The 14,397-nt window shown below is 40.9% G+C and overlaps 1 protein-coding gene across 7 annotated transcripts in view; it reads right to left on the minus strand.

The window, feature by feature from the left end:
- Positions 1-14,397, minus strand: part of PLXNB2 (plexin B2) — a 261,514-nt gene that overhangs the window by 177,877 nt on the left and 69,240 nt on the right. For all 7 annotated transcript variants that reach the window (XM_074592825.1, XM_074592361.1, XM_074592723.1 and 4 more), the window contains exon 3: positions 580-764. The gene's annotated coding sequence lies outside the window, so the exon portion shown is untranslated. The remainder of the gene's footprint in view (positions 1-579; positions 765-14,397) is intronic.

Below are 14,397 nucleotides of genomic sequence, written 5' to 3' on the forward strand. Positions count from 1 at the left end.
CTTTGGCCACTTGAGGATAAAGAAAATTCTCAGTTGGAAGAAGGCTTTACAAGCTGGTTTCTGAGAAACCTGTCAGGCCAACACATGCTAATCAACACGAACAGGTCCTGGAAAAGAAGTTGATCGAATCTCTCCGATCATCCTCAGAGGCGCAGTCAAACCTGCGCACCTTCGAGATTCAGGTCAATCACACATCTGCTCAGCATCCCCCTGGGAGACTCAGAATGTAAGTGCAAAATTAGGGCAAGCACTAGCACAGCAGTAGGCTGGAGCATCTTGCTGGCAGAGGCACAAACCTGCTCTTCTACCCAGTACATCATCTATAAATAGGATTATGAATACAGAACCTCTGCCAAGCTGTTCTTTCTTTATTTTTTTTTTCTTTTGCTAATTTTTAATGCCTCTTGCAAGATTGGCTCATAGAAGTTTTATCTCCATTAGTAGCAATAAACATTTATTATATGCTCCATCAACGTCTGAAAGTCTTGATGAATAGCAACAAATTTGTCTAGAAAAATAAAATATAATTTCCCATTTAGAAAACTCTAATTTTTTAAAAAAAGGGAAAAGTGAGCTTACCTTACAAAAAATTCACATGAGAAGTCTGTGTGCACACCACAGCTTGGGAGAGAGGAACCCACTTCTGGTGGGACTTCAGGAGGAGGTGGGGCGGCGTCAGTGTTTAGTCTTGTTCAGCTGTGCTCCAGCGGGTACCAGGCGAGCCCCAGAACTGAGCCCTGGGCTGTCCCCCTCGCTCTTCTCACCTGGAACAACAGAAGAGGCTCTCAGCTCCCTCAGCACAGGAGTGATGCAACATTCCCCATTCCAGACCCAGTGAGGGATGTTTACACTGTCTGACTGCTGGAGATTCAACACAGCCTTATAAAAGGGGAAACTCATTATAGCCGCCATTATCAGTAAGCATTGTTCTCTGCTTTTCTCTACAACTTACAATGTCTTGGGGACAAGCAAAGCACTAGAAAGCTATTTACAGAACATCCTAGCTCTGCCTTGGAGGGGCCACTTTTCTAGAAGGTAATGGTAGACCCATAACAAATTTACTCAAGCCCAGTCTGTGGCAAGAACACTGCATGGTAAGAATTTGACTTTGAGCTGCCAATGGTTGGGCGACCAAATCAACCAGTGCTAATTTCAAATAGGGACATTAACCAAGGGCTTAAATTACCTTGTACTTTCATCTACTATCATTCTCTTGCATCTCCTTTTTTCCCCTTTCCCTCCCAGCCCTCACACAGTTCACCATCCATTTTCAAGGATGGATGCCTAAATGAAGCCCTTTATTAAGGCTCAATTTTCAAAAGCAATGTCACCTTGCAGTTTCCTTTTGCTTCAGAAATTAGCTTCTAGGGGCATATTCTCGAAAAGCCTACATCTATACTTATTTCAGCTTTCTGGGGAATAATTGAATATGGAAAGTAAGGTTTAGCCTGATGAAATTTTTATTTCCATCTAAAAATAAAAGGAAATGCATAGTGAAGAACTTCTTTTCTCAGCCTCCTTTTTTTTTTTTTCCCTTCTGAAAGGTGAAGACAAAGGAGACACATTACAATTCATTTTTTTCCCTTTCAGAAATCCCAAGAAACTCACCACCATATACTTAAGTTTTTAGAGCAGACCACTAAATACTTCTGAGCAACCTGATCTCACCGTCCCTGATCTGAGCATGGTGTTGGACTACATCACCTCCGGTGGTTCCTTTCAACCCAAGTTATCCTATGATTTTTTCCAAAGGGGACAAAGACTGGTTTGTACCTCTCAGAAATGCAAGCCAACCTTTTTTCATGTTTACCACCATTTTTACCGTATGCATCTTCTCCAACACGGAGTCTTTCAATAGTTCAACTCTATAAGCATTTTACACATGAAAACTCTTTAAAACGTATTTTTAATCTTAAATTAGCAGAAGTATCTTTTCACAGGTCACAAACTGAAAGTATTTAAAACATTTAGGTAAAACTAGCCTGGTAAGAGAACTAAGAGAATGTATCCTAAGTCCTCCATTAGGTAATGCTAAGGGCGGCCTTGGTATTTACTGTGGAAGAACTGCCAGCTTTACACTACTATATTTTCTCTCTGCATTTCTGAAGCCAGAACGCTGTTTCTAAAACCAGCCTGAGCTCGGGTGGCACATAGAGCTGTCAGAGCCATTTGTAGTGAAAGCAGCGGGATCCCTCGCACACTCCACACCTCTCCCTGCCAGCACTGTCCTCCCGGTAGCGCCTCCTCCCTCTGCCAAGGCACAAGGTGACCCACAAGCCCACATCCCTCGCAGACCATCACACAGCCGGCTCCCAGTCCCGAGCTCCATCATGTCCATGAGCCGAAACTTTTAGCTGGCTGGCAGGTTTACTGAGCAGCAAAACGTTGACTTTTCAAAGAGACTCTCAGAAGACAAACTTTCTCATATTTTTCTTTGGCCCCAAATCTTTAAGCATATCAGTGAATCTTGATTAATACTAAACCCAAGAAAAACTTGTGTAATGCAGAAAGGTCTTTTTTTTGTTTCACTGTGTACCTGCTCTCATTGGAGAGCAATAGAGACTTTATTTAATAGACGAGATATCCAGGAAATAAAGTACAAGAAATCCAGTCCTAAAACTTCACAAAGACAAGATATTAAAACAAAAAATAAACAGACTTTTTCCATTATTAAGGTGAAGGAATGCCATATGGGATTGTGAAGTTCTCCTCAAGTTCAACAGAGCCTTACTTCTGTTGCTCTTCAAAGTTTAACGCTTTTGCCATCTCTGCCCTCCTCTCCCTTCCCCTTCCCTTCCAAGGACTTCAGGTAACTTCTGCCACTAGCAACAGGCACGTTGGCCACCAAGCTTTGTCACTGCTACTGCTGCAAGGGCACGCTGAGGCAAGAAAAGCCTAATCCCCTCAGAAAACCACTCACATGGGTCTACCAAGCAAGGGGATACACATTCTTCCTTCATTTTTCAAGCATTGCTGGTACAATACAACGCATTTACAGCTTTGTTCTAACAAAATGATCTCAAAGAAATAAACCACCATCATCAGTTTTAAAGCTGGGCCTTAGCCTCAAACAGAGTCTAAGAGACTGCTATGAGACGTGGAGGGCTTTTTCTTCAACAACCCCATAAATTTACTTCAAAGCTTATTATATTAAGTGGGAGTAGTTGAGATGCAAAGTCAAATTTAAGCATCCTTGGAACAGCTGTACGTGATGCGCAGCTGGCAGGCAGGTCTGTTGCAGGGATGCGGTTCTGTACATGAAGTCAGAGAGTGGGATTCCTAATAATGTGTAGTTACCAAGGCATGGAAGAGAAATCAGTTCACAAGTTAGTCCCCAGCAGCAGAGAGATGAAGTTTTGTTTGTTTCTCTGGAAGGAGGACAGCTGATACTGCTCAAATCAACGCCCGGATCCACAATCCTCCAGGCTTAATTAGAAGACCACGAAGAGTACAAAATGGCATTGGACACAAAAAATGATCATTTTTCAAGTAAATTTAGCGGAATGAGCACTGTTACATTTACAATCCGCTCTCCTCCATCCACCCTTTTTTCCTTGTTAATGATACAGAGTTGGCTGCAGATGCAACAAAACCTGTCAGTGACCACAGCGTGTCCTAAAGCAAGTCTGGCCTATTATTCCAGCTGGCTGGATGAAGGTCGCTGACACTGCTAACACCTCTGACATTTTATAATCAATTGCCAGCATTTACAGAGGAGAAAACACCACTAGCTCTGAGCGCACTCGGAAAGAAAGAAACTCTTTTCAATTAATTTTCAGCTTGCTCTCTCTGATAGCCAAACCATGAAAAGACGAGGCAACCTAGCAAGCCAAATATTAGTGAGATTGGTTTCTGGCAGCCAATGCCATATTCTGTTTGTATATAAACAATTGTAGTTTATCCGCCTCTTTAAAATAACTGCAATATGAATCATCTTAAGGACAGCAGCAGAGAAAACAGCCAAATACTTGTAGCTGAAGAAAAACATCACTTAATTCTCAAAGAAACTATGAATATCAGACTATCAGCGCATTGCTAACACCAAATACCTATTTGAGAAATCTAGTATTTTGTGGAAAGTCTCTTGGAAGAGAGGCTGACCTTTACCTATCCCTTTGCTGCTGATAAAGGATGACGAAGCTCTTCCTGTGCGCTGCACATTCATCCTGCGCCCGCTTTCATCTTCGGGACAGGAACAGAAACTGCTGCCTTTTACACTATTCCTGCGTTGATTTTTAGCCAGCTGTTATATTCCACTGCTACTAGTGAGGATGGAGGGCTAAGGAAGAGAGATTTTCAAACAATAGTTTGTAAACAGTCCACAAGTCCCATCTGATTTATAAACTGCCAATGTGCTGGGTAAGTTCAGCCCTGGATTTGACAGCGCTGCCCTTACCCGATGGTTCGAAGCAATCATTTTGAATTAATACAGGGCCTTGGAGACCATGGGGATCTCTAACTTAAGACCTCCTGAAGACCTGCCTGTATTTCGGTCAAAATTCTTGCTCCTGACAGTCCTCCTCATCCTTCAGCTCCTAATTCAAGCCATCAGGCAGGTCTTGCTTTTCACAGGAGCTGGTTGCTGTATGGTATAATGCTTGCATCAAACACAATTGCCAAAGGCGCTCCAATTTCCACTAATAATTGTCATTAGGAGAAGAAAAAAAAAAAAAATGTTGTATTTTTGTCAGAAAAGAACCATTCCCGATGTTTAACATAGGCAGGATAATGGTCACGAGCAGCATCTTGGCTCAGCGGGCAAAGCTAGTAGGTGGTAAATGAGAGTGCTGCGGAGGGGACAGATCTTTTTCCAGGGGGGAGAGGGGGCAGTGCCTGCTAAAGGGGGCACCCTGATGGCAGGAGATTTATGCATCCCCTCTTGTGTCGGTCTAGGAGGAGGGAATCATTATGCAGGGCCAGCTGCAGGGGTGTGCGCTGCTGTCGGGAAAAATTAGAAGCCTAGCAATGAACTATAAAGAAGGGAGAAATGACAGAGTGAATGAAAACCCCATGATAAACCCATTTAGGCTCTCTTCTCCCCGGGATGAAAGATGAAGTCTAATCTCTTTGGCATATATCCTGGCCGAGACTCAAACAAATATGCCTACATACGCACACATGCACGCCCCTGGAATATGCAATGACGATGTCCACCACAACTGCAAAGGGTACTGAGCAAGGGTCCTTTTTCTGCACGTTAAGCTAAGTTCTGGGGAAAGATCAGAGCAGACTAAGATGCTTTTGATCACAAGAAATCTCATCTGCTGCCGAATGCCTTCTTTGTGCAAATACCTTTGAAAAAAAGCCTTTCCATTTGAATACCTCGGGGGAGTAACGGTGGGGGGGGGGGAAGGGAGAGGAGAGATGATGGTAAGACAGTGAAAAGTAACTGAACTAAGGCTCTGGTATTTCACTCTTATTTGAGTGAAGGAGAACTTTCCAATTTCATGTGGCATTCCTTTGCCTAAGAGAATTTCTGGCTGAGTCGGGCAGGTCTGCATAACTTCTCGTCCCATTTAAAGGTAGAGGTTTGTTTTTTTTGTCTCCTTCATTAATACACTCATGGAAATGAAATATTCCAAATATTTCTTCACTGTGCTTGGTAATAAAAACAGGGTCAGGCTCTCGGGTCATATTGCTGTTGGCTAGCAAGGGAATAGGGCAAGAAAAACAGTGATCTTCAGTACCCCCCCGAAAGCTGCTGGTTACAATTCCAGCCCTAAGCCTATGAGGGGAAGTATTTGGAAATTTTTCCTTCTGCCTCTCCTGACCGCTATTAAGGCCTTGGGGCTGGTGAAACTCTTTCTGGAGCACTAATGCCCTGCAGGAAACGGGGAGGTACAAAATGGGAGCTGTTGGGAGAACACCTTCCTGGGGGAGAAGGGAGGGAGGGATGTACTCCAATACCTTATTTCAAGTGACACACCGACCCATGGTGTTAGCCACAGTTTTTACCAGGAACAGAAGAAATACATTTTGCCCAGCATGCCGACATTGTGAACTACGCTATTGTCTGTCCTTCAGTATAAGCTTTTCCAGATACTGTTTTATGAGAAAGTTTTCTTCACTTATGAGTGTGACAATTAGGAAAACAAAACAAAACAATTCTACTGTACCAGTTTTCCTTTCTACTATACGTGCACATTCAGAAATGTATGTATTCGCTTTTTTAAAAAAATACTTAGAAAAAACCATTTTTTTTTTAAGGCAGCTCTTTTATAATAGTCTTCCCAGTGGTATCATCTACCAAGTGTAAAAAGGATTGATGCTATCAGGTTTCAGATTAAGACACCACTGACCACATTCGTGACTACCTGGTGTGTTATACAAGCACTTACACCTGCACACTGTGGGTCTAACTGCTCAAAAAAACCGCAAACACTCAAAAATACAAAAAAAAAGCAAGCCAAACTATGATAGTTTGGCGACTTCTAACATGGATTCATTAGGGGTACTGAAGTGAAGAATGTGGCCCTCTGATGAATTAAAGCAAATGGAATTTACCTATACACGCAGTAGCTCAGAAAACATAACTCTGAAGGCCAGTGTTTGATCAAAGTTGTGTGAAAAAACACAGAAATAAACCGTAAGTTTTTATAGTGAGCAACAGAAATAAAACTGGAAAATTCTTAAACTACAAAACCATATCATTGTCAAAGTGCAAACAATACTTCTACAGCAACACAGTTATGTTTCGGGTTTTTTTTTTTCCTAAGGAAAGTAAGGACAGGCAAATGTATAATATTAATATCAATTCAGGAAATACTTTCATAGTAAGATATCAAATATATTTTGAAAGGACGGAAAAGAAACATGGTTATTTATCTGACTTGAAAACAGCACAGTGTCAAGTTAATTTAAAATTCAATTTCAGTTTAAAGCATTACAAGGAAGAAAGAACCCTATGTATCACAGGTTGTAAATTGAAATCCTAGCAAGGTTTTTGTCTGCCAACTATTTGTGTATCAGCTATAAAGCCCGATTGCAGGTGCTTCTTTTAGGAGATTGGCTGCAAGGCTCTCATAAACCATGTTTGGAGAAGTTTGTCATTTACTATTCCCAAAGACATTTTATTTAAACTTTTTTCATAGTCAGATATTTAACGGAAAGCCGGTGCTACAATAACCCAGAGGTACCTTCTGCAAGGAACAGTATGTGACGCAAAGGCATGGAGGGTCCTACCCTGTGGAGGTCACGAAGAAGGCCCTTGCAGCCCTCACACAAACGCATCTTTTGCAAAGGCAAATAAGCAAAAGCAGTTTGTCTGCAAAAACAGCTTTTAGGCTGACATGAACTAAAAAAGGAAACCGTTTTACTCCCTTTTCTAGAAAGCACACCTACACAAAAACACTTCATCAAAACTCCACATAAAGCCTTGACCAATGATGGTTTGAGGGATGAGGCAGGATACTTTTCCAAATTTTCTGGGCCGAGGGATAAATAAATCTGATAGAAGCAACATTTAATACACCCCAAAACTACAAAATCAAATGAAAGCCTACTCCGATTTGGTACATATTATGAAATCGACTGACCCAAGGACAAAAGCTGGGCTTCCAGCTGCCCCTTTCCAGCTCCAGGAGGCTCACGTCACGCGAGGTGCACCGGCTGGTCTGATCAGAAGGGCAAATTCTGCTCCTCGGCCATCAGCCACTAACGACCCAGCTGGCCAGCGGACAGAAACAGGACCGGAAGGGCACCAAAAACCTTCACTGACAATGAAAATAAATGTATATCCATGACCTTTGCTCCTCCAAAAAGAAGGCAAGGAAAAGCTGCCACTGACAACAGCTGGGGCTATTTTTATTTAGTTACGTGGGCCTTGAACCTCCTTGTACAAACATTTTGCAAAACCTCAAAACCTCGCTGGGGGAGCAAACGACCACTTCTGAAAACTTTGTTTTTGGCAAAATGGAATTTAAGGTGTGTGCAAACTGGCACTCAGGAAAGGGTAATATTTGAGGACGTGAAATTTATCTCCACTGACACATCCACAGCTGGAAACCAGTATGAACAGCTTCCTCGTGCTGATCTAATTCACTTCTATTTGGAAATGGAGGGATGTGGAAAAGATTATTAGAGGTGATAGAAAAATGTTTTCTTATTTCAGTAATGGCTTTTATCCTATCTTTGAAAACTACATAATTATGTGTAAGTTTCTAATAATTACCCATTATATATAATTACCTTTACATTTTTCATAAAACAATAATTTCTAAAAATGCTGGGGGATTAAAAGATGCTAAGGAGGGAGGAATTTGATACAGCATGAGATGGAAAAGACACTTTTTCCTCTCTTCCCCTCGCTTATGTTTTTTTTTTTTTGAAATACATCTGGGCTTCCTCCTGATCCCACAGCAAAGCGTGAGACTGTAGTTACGTCCCCCTCACGGTTCCCACTTCACCCCTCACCATTTAAATGGCTTATTCACCTTTTTGCCTTACCATGCATTTTTGGACCTACCGCTCTGCGGTGGTTTTTAGAAAACTTTTGCTGGCACTCAATATGGAAACTACCACCGCTGCACCAATATTTATACATGTGGTGTTACAAAAGTATATCACTTGCTTTGATGTACTGCTCTTTCCTCACTTCCCACTCCAGCAGAAAACACAAAGGACATTTAGCAGTGATAAGGGATCCTACTGACGTTATCAGTATCCAGTGGCATATTCAAAAGGTTTTAAGTCTGAATTACTCATTCAGTGGCCCTTGCAGAATGGCCAAAACAAGCTTCAGTGTTGCTTAAATTTCGGTGGCAACTAGGAAACATTGGTTAAAGATAAATAAATAAAAAGAAATCACCAAAATCACCCAAATTTACAAACAGGCTGCATCTGTTACTAGGAGAACCAGGGCGCAGCATGGGGATGTTGCACACAAAGAAGACACAATACTTGCTTTCTTTCCAAGCTATCCCTCCCGCAGCATGTGACTCTCTATTGTAATGCTACTTTCTATTAAAACTTTTGTGGTTGCCAGATGTTGCGCAACACAGATAAGGAGGACTGGAAGCTGGAAATGCCAGCTGCTCCTAGGTATAAGCTACCATGGGACTAAAGCAGCCTGAGAGTGGGATGCTCCTGGCACGATGGAGGGAGCCTTCTGTGCAGGATTTCAGGCTTCAATTTCTTGCCACTTTGATGGAGATTGGGAATTCAAGGTTTACTGGACTCTGTAGCGTTGCTTGATACTATCTGATCGCGAGATGAGCCAAAACATCTTGCAAAGGTGAGCAGAGATATCAGACGCAGACACAAAACGGATGTTTTCACAGTAAGGCTTGCCATACCAAAAAGGTTGGGTAACATCAGGAATTGCAGCATCAAACACTGGCCCGCAGCGCACATGAAAGAAAAGAGTGGTGCAGAGGATGAGCACAAGGAGACTAAGACTTTGCATTTCATTTTCAATCCTTTCATCTTTAAAAACTAAACAGACTGTTTTAAAATATTTTCAAATATTTCAGATGTTCCCCTTACATTTGGTTAGCACAGAAGTGATAAAGGAGCTTCAAATGTTCCAATATTATGCTAAAAAAGTTTTAAAAGTTGTCTCCAAATTGGAAGTACTTCAGAAAAAAAAAGGAAAGATACATATCAAAACCCCCAAATATATAATCAAGTTCTTTGAAGTCACTTTCTGCTCCACTAAGACATTTATACTAATTGGCGAGTTTCTCATTTCATCTTTTAAGGCACAGATCATTTCTAAATGACTGAGATTTAGGATACACTATTTTAATACTGATGGCGTACGTAATGAGATCAGATTTTAATAAGATTCTAGGTATTTATGCTGGAGAAAGGCTTTGACTTGGGGGTATATTTTTACCAAAAAAGGAAAGTAGGTATGTTGCTGTATATCATAAAATGAGCTTGTGCAGTTCATTATAATCACCATTTGTGATCCTATTTTATATACCATTACATGGTATAAGCAAAAACCTCAAAAACATATCAATCCTCAATGCTAACACAAAGTCTTCATGTCCATTTTTTTCCCCCCATTCTCAGCATATACACAAACCTCACAGTAAACAGATGTGCTAAGGAGGATAAACACAAGTACCTTGTGATTAACTCAACCAGATCTAATTTGGCCAGCAAAAAGCTTAGCTACTTCCTAACTTGTCTATTTGCCACTAACAGAGAAACAACAATTGAGCATCAGGACTGATGTTCTAATTTTAGGATTAACACTTTTTTTAATACGTATCTTGCCTGTGAAATATATCATGATAAAAATAAGTTCTGATGGCATAGGTATAGGCGCCAATAACTACACAAACGAAGCAGTAGAATTTTTATAGTAAAGTAGTATATATAGAGATACTGCAGGCTGCAAATAAGACTGCAATGCGTCCAGATGTTAAGACTACACACAGCTAAGCAAATGCTGAGGCACGTCATCTTTTCCTAGTACAGCAATTTCAGCCTCGTGCTGATTTTTGTACAGAAAATTACAACCAATACAACCAATTAGTATTCAATTTTGAGCCGTACCAGAAACACTCCTCCAATCGTTGCAAGTACTGTGATCGTTTCCAGCAGCTCTTTTTAAGCAGCTAACGTGAAAAATTTAAACAGACGAGAATGCTTTATTCCTGTGCCGTTCCTAAGTTTATTGCAGCTCCTGTTCCAGTGCACTTCCCTCCTTCACTTGGGCCCCGTCCAGGCCACCCCCTCTGGGAGGAATCCCTGACCCACACTGAGAGGACGACTTTATGGTGGGCTTCTGGGGTTTAGCTCAGCCAGCCCGACATCACCTGCACAGCCGCTCTCTCCAGGCTAACGACACCGAGCTCTCTGGATAAAGTACCGTTTGTTCAGAGGGACAACAATGTGAAGAAAGCCTGGCCGAAACAAGGAGTGAATCCATCTGCATTGCTCAGAGGGAGTCATGTGCCTCCTGCATGAAAACCCTGGAAGGGCTTCCCTGGCCGCTCAGCTGTGAATTGAGATTCTGTCTGGGAGCTCTCATTTGCTACAGTTTGAAGTCCTCTTTCAACAACTTAAATGAGGGTAGAAAATATCTGTGGTTTCTCTCTAGGAAGAAGTGTCTGGAGAACATACAGAAGGTATTTTATCACTTCACCTACTCAGCCTGGAGCATAAAGCCCAAGAGAGCTCAGAGAAGGAGACGCACACGCAATCTGCCAACGCTACAGTCACTGACAATGCTGTATATCTCAAAAGCATCTGATGTTGTCCCTATTGATTTTTACCTGCTGCCTGGATTGGGGGAACCCATATTCTACACGTATAACCCCATCATTCCTGCAGAGAGAACTGAAACGTAAATGTAGATGGACTTCTGTATGTACCCAGCAGAGTCTTCCGAGCATTTTCCATAGATTTAGCTGATTGAGAAATTAGTTAACTCACTACCTCCATTTTAACTTTCTTATAAATAAGACACCGAGGTTAAAAGGAGATTTCGCTCCCACCAGAAATCCTTGTGTGTGCCGAGAGTTTGTGTCGGTGCTAGTTACTATTCCATTCTCACAACTCCACTGCACGTCAGCCTGAAGAGAAGGTGTCCTCCTATTGCCAGGTATTAATCAGTTCACAAATATTGCGCACCCGGGAAAGAGACAGAAACTGTTGCTTAAGGTACAAGATTAGTGCCAGAATGCAGATGTATTATGCCTGCACATTATTACTGCAATTCAAACATACCTTCGCCTAATCTAGTTCTGAAATGTATTAGCTTCAGTTAGAGAGTAAATACTATTGTAATGAATACTAATAAATAGCCTCCAAATAAATAAGAACAAGATGGTTTTGCCTTTGCCAGGGAACTATTACAGGGGACTTACGTGCAGACAGAGTGGCTATTCCCTGATACAGAATCCATCACTGTCACTTAACATATGACTCTCTTGTAATGCTGTGTTAGGAGACAAAGTCAAATAATCTCTTTTGCTTTGATGAAAGCATGAGGAAGTTGACTCAGAGAAAAGCAGGGAGTAATCTGTTTAAACAGCTTGGGTCCAAAGTTGAAAATTAAACAAAATCAGTAACAACTACAGGCTTGCTGCTGGAGAATGTGCCTTGAGTGTGACGTAAAAAAGGATGAAATGCTATACAAAGATATTTCATGCCAGAATATCCTATACGTGAACATCATGTAGACCTTCAGCTATTTTAATTTACATGTATTTATTAATTTATAAATCTATACGATGCCCATTGTTTGCTAGTAATGATGTAGTTAAAGAAGCTTTTGGCTAATTGAGAGGTAATGAAGAACATCAGAGTAAATTGTATTTATTAGAAGAACAAAGAAAGAAAACAGATAGTGAAAGCCTTCAATCTGTTCCCAGGCTCCAATCTCTCTCAACACAGTTCTGGCACATACCTATTCAGGTCAGGTTTTTATCTGAACTAGTGATGTGTGCAGAGGGAGCATAAAAAAGCGGTCACAAAATTATTTTTAAAGACCTGGCCATTCACATGTTCAACAAGTCCTCTCTGCCTTTTTAAGGAAAGATCAAAAATATGCAACTTATGTTTGCAAGGCAGGAGAGATAGCACCTTCCCACTCAATACACAGAACATTCAGCATAAATACCTATACAGAAGATAACAGGAATGTTGACAAAATAGGTTAATACTGAATCTGGATTTGGATCACTGTAACATGCCTCAGTAGTCAAAAGCGTGAAAAGAGCTGCTGAGAGAGTAAACATGTTGTCTTTAACTGATAAATATATTCAGGAAAGAAAGCAAAGCCTAAAGTAATTATTGCAGGCTTCTGAGAAAAGATATTAAACGTGCATGGGCATTTTCTACATCGACAACTTGCAAAGACCTCCCCATTAACCTGTCTGAGCTCTTCTGAAGTAAAAACAAACCAAAAAACCCAAAGCACCTTTCAATTTCCAGAAATGTTTTTCCCTAACAGTCAGAGAAAGACGAGCAAAGTCCATGCTACCTTAGTGAGGGCAGGCAAATGTTTAGAAGCGTAACATCCAAATTCAAAGTGTGTCTGTGAACACAGAGTTTATTAGATTCTTTAAAAGTGCAAAAATATTGTAATCCTAGTGACAAGAAGCACGTAGCACAAATCACCAACTTTATAACTGACTTCTTTCTAAAATCTGAGTGAAGACAGCTTTGCAGATTTTTACTGCTCTTCTCAGCAGTCAGAAATAATGGTCCTCGTGGGATTGAACTCGTGGAAAGGACAAAATTTTCCACAAGGAAGAGGGAGGATGACAACATATTAGGCTGGCCAAAATAAATAGTTTCAGATTCTGATTCATCAAGTAGAATACTGTGAATCGTATTTATATCTTTTTGTAGCAAGAAAAAAAAAACAAAAAAACCAACCAAACAAAAAAAAAAAACCACAAAAAATCACATTCCTTGAACTGTGTTTGGTCTTGCTAAAGGTTCAGAGAGGGACATGTTGAGCTCCAGTCCTGTGATCAGAGTGACTTGGGGTCTTGTGACTCCAGTTGTCACGGAGCTCAAAGCTTTTGAACAAAACCCATGACACCCACCTGGCCAAGGGTTAAAGCAACCTTTAACAAGGAATGAGTCTCCATGGTTCTTGGGATGGCTTCAGGCCCGTAAAGAAACAATTGCCTCATGCCCTAATTACTCCAGCTGACTCGATGCACGAACTGGGATCCCTCTGCAAGCATTTCAGAACGTTTTGTAATGTGGAAAATTAAGGTGTTGCATTATCTTTCCCAGACTCGACAGCAAATTTTTCTGCGGAGCTCATTTAAAGTAGAACCACTATAAAGAGAGAGGAACAAAAGGCATGCCAAAATTATACAGAGGACAGGACATAAGGAGAACAACTTTCAGATATAACACTGGACTCTCATATATGGCTTTCAAAAATGGTAGCAACTATATTCCTGCTGCACTATTTCCCCCTGGAAATTCATCTAAGCTCTTTTCAGTGAAAAAAAGATTTGTTATTTTCCCTCAGTAAGTAACACCACAGTTATTCTTGCCTCCTTGTAAAAATGAGAAATATCTGCAGCAGATGATCTATAAAGTTTCCCAACTTTCCTGGGAGGAATAGTATTTTATTGTTCAATTTGGTTTCTCCATAACACGTATCTCAATCTTCAGTAGCGATGTATAAGGAGCTTTGATCAAGCAGTTTAATATTGGGGAAAACAAACTTGTATTTTATAAGAAAAATATACATACAAGGACACAAACATACAATAGAGGATTACAAAAAAAGCTGCAGTTTCCTCTATTTAGATGTATCTCTTTATATGTATTTTTCCTGTGTGTGTACTTCTGTGTTATAGATACGCTAGGAGTAGCAACAGTGACTCTATCTCTTTCTGTATCTCTTTCTCACTGTATGCGTATTCCTGGAATTCCATCAGTTACAAGGACAGGCAAACATCTAAGACACCG

Source organism: Larus michahellis, chromosome 1, assembly GCF_964199755.1.
Source record: "Larus michahellis chromosome 1, bLarMic1.1, whole genome shotgun sequence".
Classification (NCBI taxonomy): domain Eukaryota; kingdom Metazoa; phylum Chordata; class Aves; order Charadriiformes; family Laridae; genus Larus; species Larus michahellis.